Below are 23,417 nucleotides of genomic sequence, written 5' to 3'. Positions count from 1 at the left end.
AACCTCTTCCTAACCCTCACCCTAATCGTAAACCTAACCATCACCCTAAGCCTAACCTTCACTGTCAACCTCAAGATCAACCTAAACTTAAGCCTAAGTCTATGCCTTACCCTAACCCTCACCCTCACCCTACCCCTCACCTAACCCTAAACCTAACCATCACCAGAACCCTAATCCTCACACCCACCCTCACCCTAAGCCTAACCCTAAGCCTAAGCCTAACTGTAACGCGCACCCTCACCCTCAGCCTAACCCTAATCCTAAACTTAACCTTAACCCTAAACCTCAACCTAACCCTCACCCTAACATTAACCCTAACACCAACCCTAACCCAATCCCTCTACCTAACCCTCCCCAAACTGTAAATCTAACCCTAAACCTCAACCTCACCCTAACCCTAATCCTTACCTTAACCCTAAACCTCACCCTAACCCTCACCCTCACCCTCACTGTAACTCTAACCCTAACCCTAACAATGACACTAATCCTAACCCTAAACCTAACCCTAACCTTAACCCTAAACCTAATCCTAACACTCACGCTCACCCTAACCCTAATTCTAAACCTAACCCTCACCCTAACCCTAACCCTCACGTCACCGTAACCCTAACTCTAATCCTAGCCCTCACCCTAACCCTAACCCTAACCCTCACCCTCAACCTAACCCTAAGCCTAACCCTAAACCTAACCCTAACCCTCACACTCACCCTAACACTTACCATAATCCTAATCCTAACTCTAAGCCTAACCCTCAAACTCAACCTAACCCTCACCCTAACCCTAAATCTAACACTAACCCTAAACCTAACCCTCAGCCTCAGCCTCACTCTAACCCTAACTCTAACCCTAAACCTAACCCTCACTCTAACCCTAAACCTAACCCTAAACCTCACCCTAACCCTAACCCTAAACCTCACCCTCAAAATAGCCCTCACCCTAAACCTCATCCCAAACTTAACACTCATCCTAACCCCAACCCTGACACTAACCCTAACTCTAACTCTAACCCTAAACCTTACACTCACCCTAAACCTAACTCTAACCATGAACCTAATCCTAAACCTCATCCTAACCCCAACCGTAAGCCTCACACTTACCCTCACCGTAACCTTAACGCTAACACTAAACCTAACTCTAAACCTAACCCTAACCCTAACCCTCACCCTAAAAATAACACTCACCCTAACACTAACCCTAACCCTCATGCTCGGGCTAAGCCTAAGCCTAGGCCTAAGCCTAACCCTAACCCTAACCCTCACCCTAACCTTAACCCTAACACTTACCCTAACTCTAACCCTAAAAACCACCCTCACCCTAAACCTAACTCTAACCCTAACCCTAAACCTAAACCTCATCCTAACTCCAACCCTAACCCTTAACCTTACCCTCACCATAACCCTAACCCTCACACTATCCCTAACTCTAACCCTAACACTAACCCTGACCCTCACCCTAAACATAACCCTCACCCTAAGAGTAACCCTCACCCTAACATTAACCTAACCCTAACATTAACCCTCACACCAACCCTAACCATCACCTAACCCTAAAACCGTCCCTAAAACTAACCCTAACCCTCACCCTCACCCTAGCCATGACCCTAACCCTAACCCTCATCCTCGGCCTAACCCTCACTTTTACCATTACCGTCAACCCCACCCTAACCCTCACCCTAACCCTAACCTTCACCCTAACCCCCACCCTAATTCTAATTCTACCCCTAAACCTCACCCTCACCCTAACCCTAAATCTAACCCTAACCCTAACACTAAACCTAAGCCTACCCCTAACCCTCACATTCACCCTCAACGTAAATGTAACCCCAAACCTAACGCTAACCATAAACCTAACCCTAAACCTAACCCTCAACCTAATAATTACCCTCCCCTAATACTAACCCTAACCCTCACACTAACCCTAACTCTCACTCTAATCCTAAACCTCACCCTAACCCTAACCCCAACCCTAACCCTCACCCTCACGGTATCCCTCACGCTAACCCTAATTCTAACCCTCACCCTCACGCTAACCCTATTCCTCATCCTCACCCTAAATCTCACACTAACCCTAACCCTATTCCTCAATTTAACCCTCACCCTAAACCTAAACCGAACCCTTACCCAAACCCTCACCCTAATCCTAACCCTCACCCTTATCTTAACCCTCACCCTCAGCCTAACCCTCACCTTTACACTTACTATCACCCTCAACCTAACGCTCACCCTAACCCTAATCCTCATCCTAACCCTCACGCTAACCCTAAACCTAACCATCACCCTAACCCTAATCCTCACCCTCAGCCTAACCCTAAGCCTAAGCGTAACCCTAACCCTAACCCTCACACTCACCTTAACCATAAAGCAAAACCTAACCCTAAGCCTAGACCTCAACCTAATCCTCACCCTAACCCTAACCCTTATTCTAACCCTAACCCTGACCCTAACGCTAAACCTAACCTTAACCCTAACATTACACCTATCCCTAATCCTCTACCTAACACTCCCCCTAACCCTAACTGTAACCCTAAAACTCACCCTAACCCTAACCCAAAACCTACCCCTAACCCTCGGCCTAACCCTAAACCTCAACCAAACCGTAACACTAACCCCCATCCTACTCCTAAACCTAAACCTAAACCTCACCGAAACACTAACCCTAGGCCTCACCCTCACCCTAGCCCTCACACTAAGCCTAATCCTAACCCTAATCCTCATCCTAACCCTCACCATAACCCTAACCCTAATCCTCACCCTATCCCTAAACTTAACCTGAACCCTAAATTTCACCCTAACCATACACCTAACCCTCACCCTAACCCTAACCCTCACCCTCACCCTCAGCCTAAACCTAAGTCTAAACCTAACCCTAACCCTAACCCTCATACTCACCCTAACCTTCACCCTAACCCTAATCTTAACCCTAACCCTAACCTTAAACCTAAACCTCAAGCTAACCCTCACCTTAAACTTAAACATAACACTAAACCTAAGCCTAAACCTCGACCTAACCCTCACCCTAACCCTAACTCTAACACTAACCCTAACCCTAACCCTCATGCTCAGCCTCACCCTAACCCTAACTCTAACCTTAAATCTCACACTCAACCTAACCCTAACCCTAAATCTCACCTTAACCCTAACCCGAAAACTCAACCTCACCCTGGCCCTCACCCTAACCCTAATCCTAACCCTAACTCTCATCCTAATCCTCACCCTAACACTAACCCTAACCCTCACCCTCACCCTCACCCTAACCCTAATCCTAACCCTAACCCTCAACCTAACCCTAACCCTTACCCTGAAAATAACCCTTACCCTAACCCTCAACCTAAACGTAAACTTAACCCGAACCCTAACTCTCACCCTAACCCTAACCCTAAACCTCACCCTAACCCTAACCCTAAACCTCACCCTCACCCTAGCCCTCACCCTAACCCTAATCCTAACCTTAACACTCATCCTAAGCCTCCAACTAACCCTTACCCTTAACCTCACCCTAACCCTACCCCTCACCGTCAACTTCACCCTCATCCTAAACCTAAGCCTAAGCCTAAACCTAACCCTAACACACACCCTCAACTTAACCCTAACCCTAATCCTAACCCTAACCCTAACCCTCCTACTAACTCTCACCCTAACCCTAACCCTAACACTAACCCTAACCCTAACCCTCAACCTAACCCTCACCTTAACCCTAATTTTAACCCTAAACCTCACCCTAACCCTAACCCTAACCCTCACCCTCACTGTAACCTTAAACCTAAACCGAACCCTAACAATAACCCTAACCCTAATCCTAACCCTAACCTAACCATTACCCTCACCCTAACCCAAACCCTGACCCTAACACTTACCCTCACCGTAACACTAACCCTAACCCCAACTCTAACCCTCACACTAACCCTAATCTCACCCTAACACTAAAGCTAACCTTCAACCTAACCCTAACCCTTATGCTCAACGTAACCATAACCCTAACCCTAAACCTCACCCTAACAATAACCCTCACACTAACCCTAACCCTCATCCTAAAACTTACCCTCAGCCTAACACTAACCCTAAACCTAATCCTAACCCTCACCCTCACTCTCACCGTAACTGTAACCCTAACCGAAATGCTAACAATAACCCTAATCCTAACCCTAACCCTCACCCTAACCATAACCCTCCCCCTAACCCTAACCCCCACCCTAACACTTACCCTCACCTTAACCCTAACCCTCATCCTCACCCTAAACCTCACACTAACCCTAACACTTATCCTCAATCTAACCCTTACACTCACCCTAACACTAACCCTCACCCTAACACTAACCCTCACCCTTATCATAACTCTCACTCTCATCCTAAACCTCACCTTTATCCTTACCATCACCCCCACCCTAAACCTCACCTTAAACTTAACCCTCACCCTAACCCTAATTCTACCCCTAAACCTCACACTCACCCTAACCGTAAATATAACCTAACCCTAACACTAAAGCTCACCCTAACCTAACCCTAATCCTCATCCTCAACCAAACCCTCAGCCTAACACTAAGCCTAACAGTAAAAGTAACCCTAACCCTCACACTAACTCTCACAGTAACCCTCACCCTCACCCTAACCCTAATCCTAACGCTAACCCTCATCCTAACCCTCACCCTAACACTAACACTAACAATCACCCTAACTCTAATCCTCACTCCCACCCTCACCCTCAGCTTAACCCTAAGCCTAAGCCTATGCCTAACCCTAACCCTCACACTCACCCTCACCCTAACCCTAATCCTAACCCTAACTCTAACAATAACCCTAAACCTCAACCTAACCATCACCCTAACCTTAAACCTAAAACTAACCCTAACCCTAACCCTCGAACTAACCTTCCTACTAATCCTAAACCTAACCCTCACCCTAACCCTAATCCTAACCCTAAACCTAAACCTCACCCTAACCCTAAAGGTAACACTCACCCTCACCATAACTCTAACCATAACCCTTACCCTCACCTTAAGCCTAACCCTAACATTAATCCTAACATAAACCCTAACCCTAAACCTCACCCTAACCCTAGCCCTCAGCCTAAACCTAATCCTACCCCTAACTCTCATCCTAACCCTCCCTCTAAACCTTACCCTAACCCTCACCCTAATGCTAACCCTCACCCTCAACCTCAGCCTCAGCCTAAACCTAAGCCTAAGGGTAACCCTCACCCTAACCCTCACACTCACAATCACCCTAAACCTAATCATAAACCTAACCCTAACCCTTACCGTAACCCTCACCCTCAGCCTAACCCTCACCTTTAACCTTACCCTCACACCCACCCTAACCCTCACCCTAAGCCTAACACTCACCCTAACCCTATCTCTACCCCTAAACCTCATCCTCACCCTAATCCTAACTCTAACCCTAACCCTAACAATAACACTAACCCTAACACTTACCATCACCCTAACCTTAATCCTCACCCCCAACATCACCCTCAGCCTAACCCTAAGCCTCACCCTAACCCTAATCCTAAACCTAACCCTATCCCTAAACCTCAACCTAACCCTCACCCTCATCCTAACCCTAACCTTAAACCTAACCCTAACCCTCCCCTCAACCTTAACTCTAACCCTAAACCTCACCCTCACCCTAACCCTAACCCTAAAACTCACCCTACAATTCACCCTAACCTTAACACTCAACCTCAACCTCAACCTAACCTTAACTCTAACCCTAACCCAAACAATAACACTAACACTAAATATAACCATAACCATAACCATAACCCTCACCCTCACCGCAAACTTCACCCTAACCATAACACTAACAGTAACCATAAACCTAACCCTAACAGTAACCCTCACCCTAACCTTAACACTAACCGTAACAATAAACATCACCCTAACCCTGCCCCTAAACCTAACTCTAACCCAAAACCTCACCCTAAACCTCACCGTAACCCTAACCCTAACACTAACCCAAATCCTAAGGCTAACCCTAACCCTCAACCTAACCCTAACCCTCACGCTCACCGTAACCCTAACCCTAACACTCACCCTATCCCTAAACTTAACCAGAACCCTAAATCTCACCCTAACCCTACCCCTAACCTTTACCCTAACCCTAACCCTAACCCTCACCCTCACCCTAACCCTTACCCTAATCCTAATCCTAACATTAAGCCTAAACTTCACTTTGACCCTAAACCTCACCATATCCCTAAATCTAACACTAACTCTAACACTAACCCTAACCCTAATCCCCAACCTCAGCCTCAACCTAACCCTAACTCTAACCCTAAACCTCACCCTCACCCTATCCCTAACACTAAACCTAAACCTAAACCTCACCCTAACCCTAAACCTAAACCTCACCGTCACCCTAGCCTTCACCCTAACCCTAATCCGAACCCTAACCCTCATCCTAACCCTCACCCTAACACTAACCCTAACCCTCACCCTCACCCTCACCCTAACAATCACCCTAACCCTAACCCTCAACCTAACCCTAACCCTCACCCTCACTGTAACCCTTACCCTAATCCTCACTCTAACCCTAAACCTAACCCTCACCCTAACAATAACCTGTAGAGAGCTGCAAGAGGCCGCACCTGGAAGATGGTGCCGGCTTCCGCCCTCCGCCTACCCTATGGCGAGTGCTCTCGTGGTAAACAACTCCTGATATGGCTAAGGCAAAGAATCTGGCTTGCTTCGGCGCACCTGAACCTATTGGTGGTTCCCACGTGGCGTATCAGGGTTGGCTACCCAGCGGGTACTTAAGGCTGTGGGGAATTCTCCCCGGAGTTGGGGTCACAAGATTAAAAAAAGGTCCTGAATAAACGGCAGAGAGAAGAGTCCGGTGTCGAGTCTCCTTTCTGGTCGAGGCGGGTAGCGACACGTGGCGGCCCGTACGGGGGACTCAGCCATAACCCCAACGAGGACTCAGAACTCTCTGCGGTCAGGGTGGTGCACCGGTAAGTCCCCAGGTAAAAGGGGAATCCGCGACAAAAGCGGGGGTAAATCCCCAGGTAAAAGGGGAATCCGCCACAAGAGCGGGGAGTAAGTTCTCAGGTAAAAGGGGAATCCGCCACAAGAGCGGGGAGTAAGTTCCCAGGTAAAAGGGGAATCCACCACAAGAGCAGGGGGGATTTTTGCTCTTCTCGGTAGATAAAGAGAGAGCGAGAACCTGAGGCTAGTCAATAGAGTAGCCAAAAGTGAAAGTAAAAGTTTGTTTACCAGCTTTAAACGTTTAAAACATGGGCGCTTCTTCTTCGCACCCAATTTTTTTGGCTCTCAATGAGCTACTGCACTCAAAAAAGTTAAAAATAAAAAAGAGTACTTTAGAGAGATTTTTGAATGAATGTGACATCGTTGCCCCGTGGTTCGCTGTCTCCGGAAGCCTCACGGTGGCCTCTTGGGAGAAACTAGGGAGGGACCTAGATTTTGCCTCTGAACAAGGAACGATTAAGAGCGGAGTGAGACCAATATGGAAACAGATAAGAGGCTGTCTCGAGGACCAGCATTGCAGTGAGGCGGTAGAGAATGGTCAGGCCGCCCTAGAAATGCTGCAGGAAGAAAGATCGGAAAGGGCAGACAGCGAAAAGGAGGAGAGCAGGGGGGGGTTATACCCCGATTTTGCCGAACTAGAGACCTCTGAGTCTACAGACTTAGAGGAACTACAATCACTCATAGAACAAATAGAAAAAACAAAGATAAGAAAGAGGAGGAAAGGGAAGGAGAGAGAGGACCCAGATAAAGACGAATGCACGCCCTCCGTGCACCACCCCACACCTTCGGCCCCTCCGCTCTATGCGGAGGACCCTGGAAGTGGCAGCCCCGGCTGTTCTTTCAGCCCAGGCGTGTGGAAAGCGGTCATAACCGAGTTACATCTAGCCTGTCCAATATTTCAGGATCCACAGGGACAGCGGTATCATGAACCCTTAGATTTTAAGGTGATAAAATCTTTAGCTGAGTCTGTGTGGACATACGGAATCACAGCCTCCTTTACTGTAGCCCAGGTGGAGGCCCTAAACAGACATTGCATGACACGCGGTGATTGGAGTGGGCTCGCACGAGCTTGTTTGAGCCCAGGTCAGTATTTAGATTGGAAGGCCTTTTTGATTGAATTTGCTAGTGAAGAGGCTGCGGCCAATCAGGCTGGGGGAAACCCAGCTTGGGACCGAGATATGCTGCTTGGACAGGGGAGATTCGCCAATCAGCAGATAGGCTACCCGGTTCAAGTTTATGAACAAATCAATAAAATTGGCATAAAGGCATGGAAGGCCTTACCAAATAAAGGCGAGGTGAGTGGCAATCTCACCAAAATCCTGCAGGGCTCTATGGAGCCATTTTCGGACTTTGTTGCCCGTATGGTCGAGGCCGCTGGCAGAATTTTTGGTGACCCAGACGCAGCCATGCCATTAATTAAACAGCTTGTTTACGAGCAGTGCACTAAGGAATGCAGAACCGCCATAACCCCATATAAGAATAGGGGACTAGAAGCATGGATGAGAGTTTACAGAGAGCTGGGCGGACCACTAACTAATGCTGGATTAGCTGCTGCTGTGGTGCAATTAACCCAGAAGAAAGGGGCTGGGAAGGTGGCTCAGTGGTAGAGCGGTTGCTTTGCATGCCTGAGGCCCTGGGTTCGATTCCTCAGCACCACATAAGCAAGAAGAGAAAAAAGCCGGAAGTGGCGCTGTAGCTTAAGTGGTAGAGTGCTGGCCTTGAGCTGAAGAGCTGAGGGACAGCGCCCAGGCCCAGAGTTCAGGCCCAGGAAAAAACCTATTCAAAAAACGCTGCAAATTTGTCTAAACAGTTGTCTAGTTATCTTTTAGGTAATTGAACTGGGGAGTTCGACAGCCTGATGGAACAGCTCAGGGTTGCCATCGTCATGGTGAACTCGACCCGAGTGGATGCCGGATTGGCGGAGGGGTTATCTTCATGGATCTCCGCTGCTATGATTCATCTCAAGGAGGGGGCGGGTTTGGGAGTCCTGATAGGCCTTCTGGTGTTAGCCTCCTTGGTATGTCTGTGGTGCATTTGCCAAATTAGAGGTTCTCAGCGTCGCAGTGCAACCATGATTATCCAAGCCTTTACAGTCATTGGAGCAGGTCAGTCCCCCTAAGCGTGGCTTGCCACCCTAAAACAATGAACACAGATTGCAAAGCCAAAGTACTGCAGTCGAGAGGCATGAGTTTTGCCCTCGAGGAGAGCATGTTTGATTGCACACGGGTTCGATTCGCCTTTTCCCGTCCTTGTGAAAAACGAATCAATGGACAGGCTGAGTCATCCCTAGAGAAGGCGCCCTCTGGGAGAAGGCTTGTATGCAGTCCTTGCATTGCACAACAGGGATCAGACCTCTGTTCTCATCTGTGTTCTTTAAACAAAAAAGGGGGAACTGTAGAGAGCTGCGAGAGGCCGCACGTGGAAGATGGTGCCGGCTTCCGCCCTCCGCCTTCCCTATGGCGAGTGCTCTCGTGGTAAACAACTCCTGATATGGCTAAGGCAAAGAATCTGGCTTGCTTCCGGGCACCTGAACGTATTGGTGGTTCCCACGTGGCGTATCAGGGTTGGCTACCCAGCGGGTACTTAAAGCTGTGGGGAATTCTCCCCGGGGTTGGGGTCAGAAGATTACAAAAAGGTCCTGAATAAACTGCAGAGAGAAGAGACCGGTGTCGCGTCTTCCTTGCTGGTCGAGGCGGGTAGCGACAATAACCCTCACCCTCACCCTCACCCTCAGCCTAACCCTAAGCCTAACACTAACGCTAACCCTAAACCTCACACTTACCCTAACCCTAACCCTATTCCTAATCCTAAACCTAACCCTAAACCTCACCCTCACCCTAACCCTCACCTAAAGCTTAACCCTCAAATTAATCCTAACCCTAACCCTAACCCTAACACTAAACCTAACCCTAACACTAACCCTAACCATCACCCTAACCCTAAGCCTCACCCTAACACTAACCCTAACTCTCATCCTCACCGTAGACCTCACCCTAATCCTAATCCTCATCCTCAACCTAAACCTCACACTAACCCTAAAACTAATCCTCAATCTAACCCTCACCCTCACCCTAACCCAAACCCTATCCCTCCCCCAACCCAAACCCTAACCCTTAGTGTAACCCTCATCCTCAGGCTAAACCTCACCTTTACCCTTACTGTCCCACCCACCCTAACCCTTACCATCACCCTAACCTTAATCCGTACACCCACCATCAACCTCAGCCTAACCCTAAGCCTAAGCCTAACCCTCACCCTAACCCTCACACTCACCCTCACCCTAACCCTAATCCTAAACCTAACCCTATCCCTAAACCTCAACCTAACCCTCACCCTCATCCTAACCCTAACCCTAAATCTCACCCTAACCCTCTCTTCAACCCTAACTCTAACCCTAAACCTCACACTCACCCTAACCCTAACCCTAACCCTAACCCTAAACCTCACCCTAAAAATCACCCTAACCCTAACACTCACACTCACCCTCAACCTAAACTTAATTCTAACCATAACCCTAACAATAACACTAACACTAACCCTAACCCTAACCCTAACCATAAACCTCACCCTAACCCTAACCCTCATCCTCACCCTCACCCTCAGAATAACCCTAAACCTAACCCTAACAATAATCCTAACCCTAACCCTCACCCTAACCATAACCCTCACCCTAACCCAAAACCTCACCCTAAAACTAACCCTAATCCGAACACTAACCCTCACACTAACCCTAACCCGAACTCTAACCCTAAACCTCAACATAACCCTCAACCTCCCCATAACCCTAACACTAACCCTAACTGTCACCCTCACCCTAACCCTCCCTCTAACCCTATAACTAACGCTAAACCTCACCCTCACAATAACCCTAAAAAAACCCTAAACCTAAACCTCACACTAACCCTAACACTAACCCTCACCCCCACACTCACACTAAGACTAACTCTAACACTAACCCTAAAAATAACACTAACACTAACCCTTACCATCCCCCTAACCCTAATCCTCACCCCCACCCTCATCCTCAGCCTAAACCTCAGCCTAAGCCTAACCCTCACCCTTACCTTCACACTCACCCTCACCTGAACCCTCATCCTCAACCTAACCCTATCCCTAAACCTCATGGGAACCCTCATCCTCAACTTAACCCTAAACCTAAACCTCACACTAACCCTCCCCTAACCCTAACTCTACCCCTAAACCTCACCCTCACGCTAACCCTAATCCTAACCCTAACCCTAAACCTCAATCTAAACCTCACCCTAACCCTCCCCTCACCCTAACCCTCAACCTACCCTTAACTCTAACCCTAACCCTAACAATAACACTAACCCTAAACCTAACCCTAACCATAAACCTCACCCTCAGCCTCACCCTCACCACAAACTTAACCCTAACCATACCACTAACAATAACCCTAACCCAAAAAATAACCCTAACCCTAAACCTCACCCTAAAACTAACACTAACCCTAACCCTAAACCTCACCCTAAACCTGCCCCTAAACCTAACTCTATCCCTAAATGTCACACTCACCCTCACCCTAACCCTAACCCTAATCCAAAACCTCACCCTAAATCTCACCCTAACCCTAAACCTAACCCTCACCTTAATCCTAAGCCTCACCCTAACACTCAACCTAACCCTAAACCCCACATTCACCGTAATCCTAAACCTAAACCTCACCCTAACCCTGCCCCTAAACCTAACGCTAACACTAAACCTCACCCTCACCCTAAACCTAACCCTAACCCTAATCCAAAATCTCACCTTAAACCTCACCCTAACCCTAACCCTAACCCTCACAATAATCCTAAGCCTAACCCTAACCTCAACCTAACCCTAACCCTCAGGCTCACCCTAATCCTAAACCTAATCCTCACCCGAACCCTAAACTTAACCTGAAACCTAACTCTCACCCTAACCCTACCCCTATCCTTTACCATAACCCTAATCCTCACCCTCACCCTCACCCTAATCCTAAGCCTAACCCTCACCCTCAACAATCACGCTCACTGTAACCCTAACCCTCACACTCACGCTAATCCTTACCCTAAACCTAATAATAACACTAAGCATAACCCTCACCCTCACACTTATCCTCACTGTAACCCTATCTCTAACACTAACACTAAACCTAACACTCAACCTCAGCCTCACCCTAACCCTAACAATAACCCTTAACCTCACCGTCACCCTATCAGTAACCCTAACCCTAACCCTAAACATCACCCTAACCCTAGCCCTAAACCTCACCCTCACCCTAGCCCTCACACTAACCCTAATTCTAACCTTAACCCTCATCCTAACCCTCAACCTAAACCTCACCTTCACCCTAACCCTCACCTTAAGCCTAACCCTAACATTAATGCTAACCCTAACCCTAACACTAAACCTCACCATAACACTAACCCTAACCATCACTCTAACCCTAAACCTCACCCTAACACTAACCCTAAACCTCATCCTCACCCTAGACCTCACCTAATCCTAACCCGCATCCTCACCCTAAACCTCACACTAACCCTAACACTAATCCTCAATCTAACCCTCACCCTCACCCTAGCCCTAACAATATCCCTCCCTCTAAACCTAACACTAACCCTTACCATAACCCTCAACCTCAGCCTAACCCTCACCTTTACACTTACCCTCACACCCACCCTAACCCTCACCCTAAGCCTAACACTCACCCTAACCCTATATCTACCGCTAAACCTCACCCTCACCCTAATCCTAACTCTAACCCTAACCCTTACCATCACCCTAACATTAATCCTCACCCGCAACATCACCCTCAGCCTAACCCTAAGCCTCACCCTAACCCTCATACTCACCCTCACCCTAACCCTAATCCTAAACTTAACACTATGCCTAAACCTCAACCTAACCCTCACCCTCATCCTAACCCAAACCCTAAACCTAACCCTAACCCTCCCTCAACCTTAACTCTAACCCTAAATCTCACCCTCACCCTAACCCTAACCCTAACCCTAAACCAAAACCTCACCGTACAACTCACTCTAACCATAACACTCAGCCTCACCCTCACCCTCAATCTAACTTTAATTCTAAACCAAACCCTAACAATAACACTAACCCTAACCCTAACCATAACCATAAACATAACCCTCACCCTCAGCCTCACCCTCACCGCAAACTTCACCTTAACCATAACACTAACAATAACCCTAATCCTAACCCTAACCCTAACAATCACCCTAACCTTAACACCAACCCTAACCCTAAACCTCACCCTAACCCTGCCCCTAAACCTAACTCTAACCCAAAACCTCACCCTAAACCTCACCCAAAACCTAAACCTAACCCTCACCCTAATCCTAAATCTAACCCTAACCCTCAACCTAACCCTAACCCTCACGTTCACCGTAACCCTAACCCTAACCATCGCCCTAACCCTAAACTTAACCCGAACCCTAAATCTCAAACTAACCCTATCCCTAAACCTTACCCAATCCCTAACCCTCACCCTCACCCTCACCCTCACCCTCATGCTAACACGTACCCTAATCCTAATACTAACACGAAGCCTAACCGTCACTCTAACCCTAACCCTCACTGTAAACCTAACTCTAACACTAATCCTAACCCTAACCCTCACCCTCAGCCTCAACCTAACCCTAACTCTAACCCTAAACCTCACCCTCACCCTATCCGTAACCCTAAACCTAAACCTCACCCTAACCCTAACCCTAAACCTCTCCCTCACCCTAGCCCTCAACCTAAACCTAATCCAAACCCTAACCCTCATCCTAACCCTCACCCTAAAACTAACCCTAACCCTCAACCTAAAACTAACCCTCACCCTTACTGTAACCCTTACCCTAATCCTCACTCTAACCCTAAACTTAACCCGAACCCTAACTCTCACCCTAACCCTAACCCTAACCCTCACTCTAACAATAACCCTCACCCTCACCCTCAGCCTCAGCCTAACCCTAAGCCTAACACTAACGCTAAACCTAAACCTCACACTCACCCTAACCCTAACCCTATTCCTAATCCAAACCCTAACCCTAAACCTCACCCTCACCCTAACCCTCACCTTAAGCTTAACCGTCACATTAATCCTAACCCTAACCCTAACACTAAACCTCACCCTAACACTAACCCTAACCCTCATCCTCACCCTATAACTCACCCTAACCCTAAACCGCATCCTCACCCTAAACCTCACACTAACCCTAACACTAATCCCCAATCTAACCCTAACCCTCACCCTCACCCTAACCCTAACCCTATACCTCCCCCTGACCCTAACCCTAACCCTTACCGTAAACCTCACCCTCAGCCTAAACCTCACCTTTACCCTTACCGTCACCCCACTCTAACACTCACCCTAAGCCTAACACTCACCCTAACCCTATATCTACACCTAAACCTCACCCTCACCCTAATCCTAACCCTAAAACTAATCCTAACAATAACACTAACTCTAACCTTTACCATCACCCTAACCTTAATCCTCACCCCCACCATCACCCTCAGACAAACCCTAAGCCTAAGCCTAACCCTCACCCTAACCCTCACACTCACCCTCACCCTAACCCTAATCCTAAACCTAACCCTATCCCTAAACCTCAACCTAACCCTCACCCTCATCCTAACCCTAACCCTAAACCTCACCCTAACCTCCCCTCAATCCTAACTCTAACCCTAAACCTCACCCTCACCCTAAACCTAACTAAAACCCTAACCCTAAACCTCTCCCTAAAACTCACCCTAACCCTAACACTCACCCTCACCCACAACCTAACCTTAACTCTAACTCTAACCCAAACCCTAACCATAACCCTAACCATGACCCTCACCCACAGCCTCACCCTCACCGCAAACTTCACCCTAACCATTACACTAACAATAACAATAAACCAAACCCTAACCCTATCCCTCACCGTAACAATAACCTCATCCTCACCCTCGGCCTCACCCTAATCCTAACCCTAAACCTCCTCCTAAACCTCACCCTAACCTACCCTAACCATCACCCTAACCCTAATCCTCACCCCAACCTCACCCTCAGCCTAACCCTAAGCCTAAGCCTAACTCTAACCCTAACACTCACCCTTACCCTAAACCTCAACCTAACCCTCAACCTTAACTTAACCCTAACAGTAACCCTAATCCTAATCCTCAAAGTAACCCTCCCCCAACCCTATATCTAAAACTAAACCTCGCCCTCACCCTTGTCCTAATCCTAACCATAACCCTAACACTAATCCTCACCCTCACCCTCAACCTCACCCTCACCATAACTCTAAACCTAAACCTAACAATAACACTAATCCTAACTATAACACTAACAATAAGCCTAACCCTAAGCCTAACCCTAACCCTAAACCTAACCCTCACCATAACCCTAACCCTAACCCTAAACCAAACCATAACCATAACCCTCACCCTAACTCTAAGCCAAACCCTAACCCTAACCCTAAGCCTCACACTCACCCTCACCCTAACAATAATACTAAACCTAACCCAATCCCTAACCCTAACCCTCAGCCTAGCCCTCACACTAACCCTAACCTTAACCCTAAACCTCATCCTAAACCTGACACTAACCATAACCCTAACCCTCACCCTAACCCTCACCCTCATGCTCGGCCTAAGCCTAAGCCTAAGCCAAAACCTAACCCTAACCCTCACCCTAACAATAACCCTAACACTAACCCTAACTCTAACCCTAAATCTCACCTTCACCCTAACCCTAAATCTAAACCTAACCATAACCCTAACAATAACCCTAAACCTCACCCTAACCATAATCCTCACCCTAACCCTGAACCTCACCCTAACACTTACCCTCACCCTACCCCTAACCTTAACCCTAACACTAACCCTCACAATAACCCTAACCCTAACCTCACCCTAACCGTAACCCTAACCCTAACCCTCAACATAACCCTAACCCTCACTCTCAAAGTAAACCTAACCCTAACCTTGACCCTCATCCTAACCATAACCCTCACCCTAACCCTAACACTCACGCTAAAACTTACCCTCACCCTAACACTAACCCTAATCCTAACCCTAACAATAACCCACACCCTCACCTTAACCGGAACCCTAACCCTAACAACAACCCTAACCCTAAACCTAACAAAAACCCTAACCCTAACCCTAACCCTCACCCTAATCATTACCCTCACCCTAAACCTAACCCTCACGCTAACACTTACCCTCACCTTAACATTAAGCTTAACCCGAACACTAAGCCTCACACTAACCCTAACAATCACCCAAACCCTGAACCTCACCCTAACACTAACCCTATACCTCAACCTAACCCTAGCCCTAACCCTAATATCCTCATGTTAAACTTCACACTAACCCTAACACTAATCATCAATCTAACCCTCACCCTCACCCTAACCCTAACCCTAACCCTAACCCTTGACCTAACCCTAACTCTCACCCTTACCGTGACCCTCACTCTCAGCCTAACCCTCAACTTACCCTTACAGTCACCCACAACCTAACCCTCACCCTAAGCCTAAATTCACCCTAACACTAACTCTTCCCCTAAACCTCACCATAATCCTAACTCTAACCCTAACCCTAACACTAAACCTCACACTAACCCTAACCCTCACCCTCAACCTCACGCTCAGCTTAAACCTAAGCCTAAGGCAAACCCTTACCCTAACCCTCACCCTCACCCTAGCCATCACCCTAACACAAATCCTAACTCTAAACCTAATCCTAACCCTCTCCCTCACCGTAAACCTTACCCTAACCCTAACCCTCACCCACCATAAACCTAATCTTATCCCTCAACCTCAACCTAACCCTAACCCTCAACCTCACCGTAACCCTTACACTAACCCACACTCTAACCCTAAACTTAACCTGAATCCTACTCTCACCCTAACCCTAATCCTAACTCTCACCCTAACCCTAACATTAAACCTCACCCTCACCCTAAAACTCACCCTTACCCTAACCCTATCCCTAACCCTAAAACGCACCCTAACCCTATCCTTCACCCTCACCCTCAACCTCACCATAACTCTAGCCCTAACCCTAACAATAACACTAACCCTAACCCTAAACCTCACCCTTCCCCTCAACCTCACCCTCACTGCAAACTTAACCCTAACCATAGCACTAACAATAAACCTAACCCTAAGCCTAAACCTAACCCTAACTCATATTCTCACCCCCACAGACATCCTCAGCCTAACCCTAAGCCTAACCCTAACCCTTACCCTAACCCTCACCGTAACCCTAAACCTAACACTAACCCTAACGCTAAACCTAACCCTACATCTAACCCTAAACCTAACCCTAATAATCAGCCTCACCTGCACCCTAACCCAAACTCTAACCCTAACCCTCACCCTAACTCTAAGCCTAATCCTAACCCTAAACCTAAGCCTCACACTCACCCTCACCCTAAACCTAATCCTAAACCTAACCCTATCCCTAACCTTAACCCTCACCCTAACCCTCACCCTAACCCTCACCCTAACCCTAAACCTCATCCTAAACCTGACACTAACCATAACCCTAACACTCACCCTAACCCACAACCTAATCCTCACCCTCATGCTCGGCCTAAGGCTAAGCCTAAGCCTAACCCTAACCCTAACCCTAACTCTCACCCTAACCCTAAACCTCACCCTAAATCTAACCGTAAATCTCACACTCACCCTAACCCTAACTCTAACCCTAACCCTAACCCTAACAATAACCTTAACCCTCACCCTAACCATAATCCTCACCCTAACATTAAACATCACACTAACACTTACCTTCATCCTACCAGTAACACTAACCCTAACACTAACCCTCACACTAACCCTAACCCTAAACTCACCCTAACCCTAAACCTAACCCTAACCCTCACGCTCAATGTAACCCTAACCCTCACCCTGACCTTCACCCTAACCATAAAACTCACCCTAAACCTAACCCTCACCCTAACACTTACCCTCAACCTAACACTAACCCTAATACTAATCCTAACCCTATCCCTAACACTCACCCTCACAGTAACAGTAATCCTAACCATAATCTCAACAAAAACCCTAACCTTAACCCTAACCCTCACCCTAACCCTTAACCTCACTCTAAACCAAACCCTCACCCTAACACTTACCCTCACCTTAACACTAAACTTAACCTGAACACTAAGCCTCACACTAACCCTAACCATCACCCTAACCCTAAATCTCATCCTAACACTAACCCTAAACCTCAACTAAACCCTAGCCCTAACCCTAACCCTAACACTCATCCTCACAGTAAACCTCACACTAACCCTAACACTAATCCTCATTCTAACCCACACCCTCACCCTCAACCTAACCCTAACCCTCACCCTAAACATAAACCTCACCCTTACCATAACCCTCACCCTCAGCCTAACCCTTACTGTCACCCCCACCCTAACCCTCACCCTAACCCTAACCTTCAACCTAACACTAACTCTACCCCTAAACCTCACCCTCACCCTAATCCTAACTGTAACCCTAAAACTAACACTAAACCTCACACTAATCCAAACCCTAACCCTCACCCTCAACCTCATGCTCAGCTTAACCCTAAGTCAAACCCTTACTCTAACAATCACCCTCACCCTATCCCTCACCCTAACACAAATCCAACCCTAACCCTCCACCTAACCCTAACACTCACCCTCACCGTAATTCTTACCCTAACCCTAACCCTCACCCTAAACTTAATCTTAACCCTAAACCACAACCTAACCCTAACCCTCAACCTCACCGTAACCCTTACCCTAACCCTCACCCTAACCCTAAACTTAACCCGAATCGTACTCTCACAGTAACCCTAACCATAACTCTCACACTAACCCTAACATTAAACCTCAACCTCACCCTAGCCCTCACCCTAACCCTAATCCTAACACTAACCCTCATCCTAAACCTCCCCGTAACCCTTAACCTAAGCTTTAAACTAACCCTAAACATCACCCTCAACCTCACCATCAGCCTAACCCTGAACCTAACCCTAAACCTAACCCTAAAACAAACACTCACCCTCACTTGAACCCTAATCCTAACCCTAAACCTCACCCTCACCCTCAGTGTAAACATAAGCCAAACCCGAACCCTAACCCTAAGCCTCAAAATCACCCTAAACCTCACCTTAATCCTAATCCTAACTCTAACACTAACCCTCACCCTCAGCCTCACCTTAACCCTAACTCTAACTCTAAACCTCACCCTAACCCTAACCCTAAACCTGACCCTCACCCTAGCCCTCACACTAACCATAATACTAACCCTAACCCTCATCCTAACCCTCCCCATAACCATAAACCTAACCCTCACCCTAACACTAACCCTCACCCTCACCCTAACCCTCAGCCTAACGCTAAGCCTAACCCTAACCCTAACCCTAACCCTAACCCTCACAAACACCCTATCCCTACCCCTAATCCTAATCCTAAACCTAACCCTAACCCTCACCCTCAGCCTAACCCTCACCCTCATCCTAACCCTCCAGATAACCCTTGCCCTAACCCTCACCCTAACCCTAACCATCACCCTCAACCTCACCCTCACCCTAAACCCAAACCTAACCCTAAACCTAACCCTAACACACACACTCACCCTCAACCTAACCCTAAACCTAACCCTTAACCTCACCCTCACCCTCACCCTCAGTGTAACCCTAAGCCTAATCCTAACCCTAACCCTAAAACTCACACTCACCCTAACCCTTACCCTAATCCTAATCCTAACACTAAAAATCACCTTCACCATCAGCCTCACCTTAAGCCTAACTCTAACCCTAAAACTCACCCTCACCCTAACCCTAACCCTAAACCTAAACCTCAACCTCACCCTAACCCTTATCCTAACTCTAACAATCATCCTAACCCTCCAAATAATCCTAAACCTAACCCTCAACCTAACCCTAATCCTCACACTCACCCTCACCCTCAGCCAAACCCTAAGCCTAACACTAATACTCACCTTAACCCTACGCCTTACACTCACCCTAACCCTAACCCTAATCCTAATCCTAACCTTAACCCTAACACTCACCCTCACCCTAACACTCACCCTAACCCTCACCCTAACCCTAACCCTAAATCTAACACTAACCCTAACCCTCACCCTCAGCCTCACCCTAACTCTAAACATAAACCTAACCCTCACCATAACCCCAACCCTAATCCTAACTCGAAACCTCACCCTAATCCTAACCCTAACCCTAATTCTAACCCTAAACCTCACCCTCACCCTAACCCTAACCCTAAAACTCACCCTAACCCTAAACTTCACCCTCACACTCAACCTCACCGTAATTATAGCCCTAACCCTAACAATAATACTAACCCTAACCCTAACCCTAACCCACACCCTCAGCCTCACCCTCACCACAAACTTAACCCTAAACATAACACTAACATTAACCCTAACCCTAAACCTAAACCTAACTCTAACTCTAATCCTCACCCCCAAAAATCACCCTCAGCCTAACCCTACCCCTAACCCTAACACTAACCCTAACACTAAACCTAACCCTAAACCTAACCCTGAATCTAACCCTAAACCTAACCCTAATACTCAACCTCACCTGCACCCTAAACCAAACCCTAACCCTAACCCTCACCCTAACTCTAAGCCTAACCCTAACCCTAAGCCTCACACACACCCTCACCCTAACCCTAATCCTAAACCTAATCCTATCCCTAACCCTAACCCTCACCCTAACCCTCACCATAACCCTAAAACTAACACTAACCCTAACCCTAAACCTAACCCTAAATCTAACCCTAAACCTAACCCTAATCCTCAGCCTCACCTGCACCCTAACCCAAACTCTAACCCTAACCCTCACCCTAACCCTAGTCTAATCCTAACCCTAACCCTAAGTCTCACACTCACCCTCACCCTAAACCTAATCTTAAACCTAACCCTATCTCTAACCCTAATCCTCAACCTAACACTAACCCTAGCCCTCACCCTAACCCTAACCCTAAACCGAAACCTCACCCTAAACCTGACACTAACCATAACCCTAACCCTCACCCTCATGGTCGACCTAAGCCTAAGTCTAAGCCTAAACGTAACCCTAACCCTCACCCTAACCCTAACAGTAACCCTAACTCTAACCCTAAATCTTATCCTCACCCTAACCCTAACTCTAAACCTAAGCCTAATCCAAATAATAACCCTAACCCTCACCCTAACCATAATCCTCACCCTAACCCTAAACCTCACACTAACACTTACCCTCACCTACCACTAACCCTAACCCTAACACTAACCCTCACACTAAGCCTAACCCTAAAATCACCCTAACCCTAACACTAAACATAACCCTCAACCTAACCCTAACCCTCACGATCAATGTAACCCTAACCCTAACAATGACCCACACCCAGACCATAAACCTCACCCTAAAACTAACCCTCACCTTAACACTTACCCTCGCCCTAACACTAAACCTAACCCTAACACTAACCCTCACACTAACACTAACTATCACCCTAACCATAAACCTCACCCTAACACTAACCCTAAACCTAACCCTCACCTTAGCCCTCACCCTAACCCTAACCCTCGTCCTCACCTTAAACCTCACACTAACCCTAACACTTATCCTCAATCTAAACCTCACCCTCACTCTAACACTAACCCTACCCCTCACCCTATCCCTAACCCTCGCCCTTACCATAACCCTCACCCTCAGTTTAAACTACACCTTTACCCTTACCGTAACACCCACCCAAACCCTGACCCTAACCCTAACCCTCACCCTAAACCTAATTCTACTCCTAAATCTCACCCTCACTCTAACCCTAACCCTAACCCTCACCCTTACCATAACCCTCACCCTCAGTCTAAACTTCACCTTTACCCTTACCGTAATCCCCACCCTAATCCTGACCCTAACCCTAACCCTCACCCTAACCCTAACTCTACCCTAAAACTCACCCTCACTCTAATCCTAACCCTAACACTAAACCTCACCCTAACCCTAACCCTAAACCTTATCCTTGACCAAACTCTCAGCCTAACCCTAAGCCTAAGCCTAACACTTACCCTAACACACACCCTCACCCTAGCCCTCACCCTAACCCTAATCCTAATCCTAACCCTCACCCTAACCCTAAACCTTACCATCACCCTAAATCTAATCCTGAGCCCCACCCTCACCTTCAGCCTAACCCTAAGCCTAAGCCTAAGCCTAACCCTAACCCTCATACTCACTCTCACCCTAACCCTAATCCTAACACTAATTCTAACACTAACCCTAAACCTCAACCTAACCCTCACCCTAACCTTAAACCTAAAATTAACCCTAAGCCTAACCCTCGACCTAACCCTCCAACTAAACCTAAACCTAACCCTAAACCTCACCCTCACCCTAACCCTAATCCTAACCCTAAACCTAAACCTCACCCTAACCCTAAATCTAACCATCACCCTCACCCTCACCCTCATCCTCACCATAACTGTAACCCTAACCCTAAAAATAACACTAATCCTAAACCTAAACCTAACCCTAACCCAAATGCTAACACTCACGCTCACCCTAACCCTAATCCTAACCCTAACCCTCACCCTAAACCTAAACCTCACCCTCACTGTAACCCTAACCCTCATACGAACCCTCACCCTAAACCTAACCCTAACCTTAAACCTTACCCTAACACTAACCCTAATCCTCACCTTCACCCTAGCCCTCAACCTAACCCTAATCATAACCGTAATCCTCATCCTAACCCTAACCCTAACCCTAATCCTAACCCTCACTGTAACCCAAACCCTAACCCTCAACCTAACCCTTAACATCACCCACACCGTAACCTAACCCTAACCCTCACCCTAACCCTAAACTTAACTTGAACCCTAACTGTCATGCTAACCCTAACCCTAACCGACAACCTAAAGCTAACCCTCACCCTCTCCCTCATCCTAACCCTAAGCCTAAGCCTAACCCTAACCCTAACCCTCACCCTAAAACTAACTCTACCCCTAAACCTCACCCTCACTCTAACCCTAACACTAACCCTAAAACTAAACCTCAACCTAACCCTAATCTTAACTGTTATCCTCAACCAAATGCTCACCCTAACCCTAAGCCTAAGCCTAACACTTACCCTAAGCCAGACCCTCACACTAGCCCTCACCCTAACCCTAATCCTAACCCTAACCCTCATCCTAATCCTCATCCAATCCCTAACCCTAACCATCACCCTTACTGTAATCCTCACCCCCACCCTCACCTTCAGCCTAACCCTAAGCATAAGCCTAAGCCTAACCCTAACCCTCACACTCACCCTCACCCTAACCTTAACCCTAAAACTAACCCTAACCCTACCCCTCGACCTAAGCCTACAACTAACCCTAAACCTAAACCTAAACCTCACCCTCACCCTAATCCTAATCCAAACCCTAAACCTAAACCTCACCCTAACCCTAAACCTAAC

This window comes from Dipodomys merriami, unplaced genomic scaffold (genome assembly GCF_024711535.1).
Source record: "Dipodomys merriami isolate MVZ:Mamm:240054 unplaced genomic scaffold, mDipMer1.0.p SCAF_115, whole genome shotgun sequence".
In the NCBI taxonomy this organism is placed as follows: Eukaryota; Metazoa; Chordata; class Mammalia; order Rodentia; family Heteromyidae; genus Dipodomys; species Dipodomys merriami.
Note: the sequence above shows the minus strand (reverse complement) of the source record.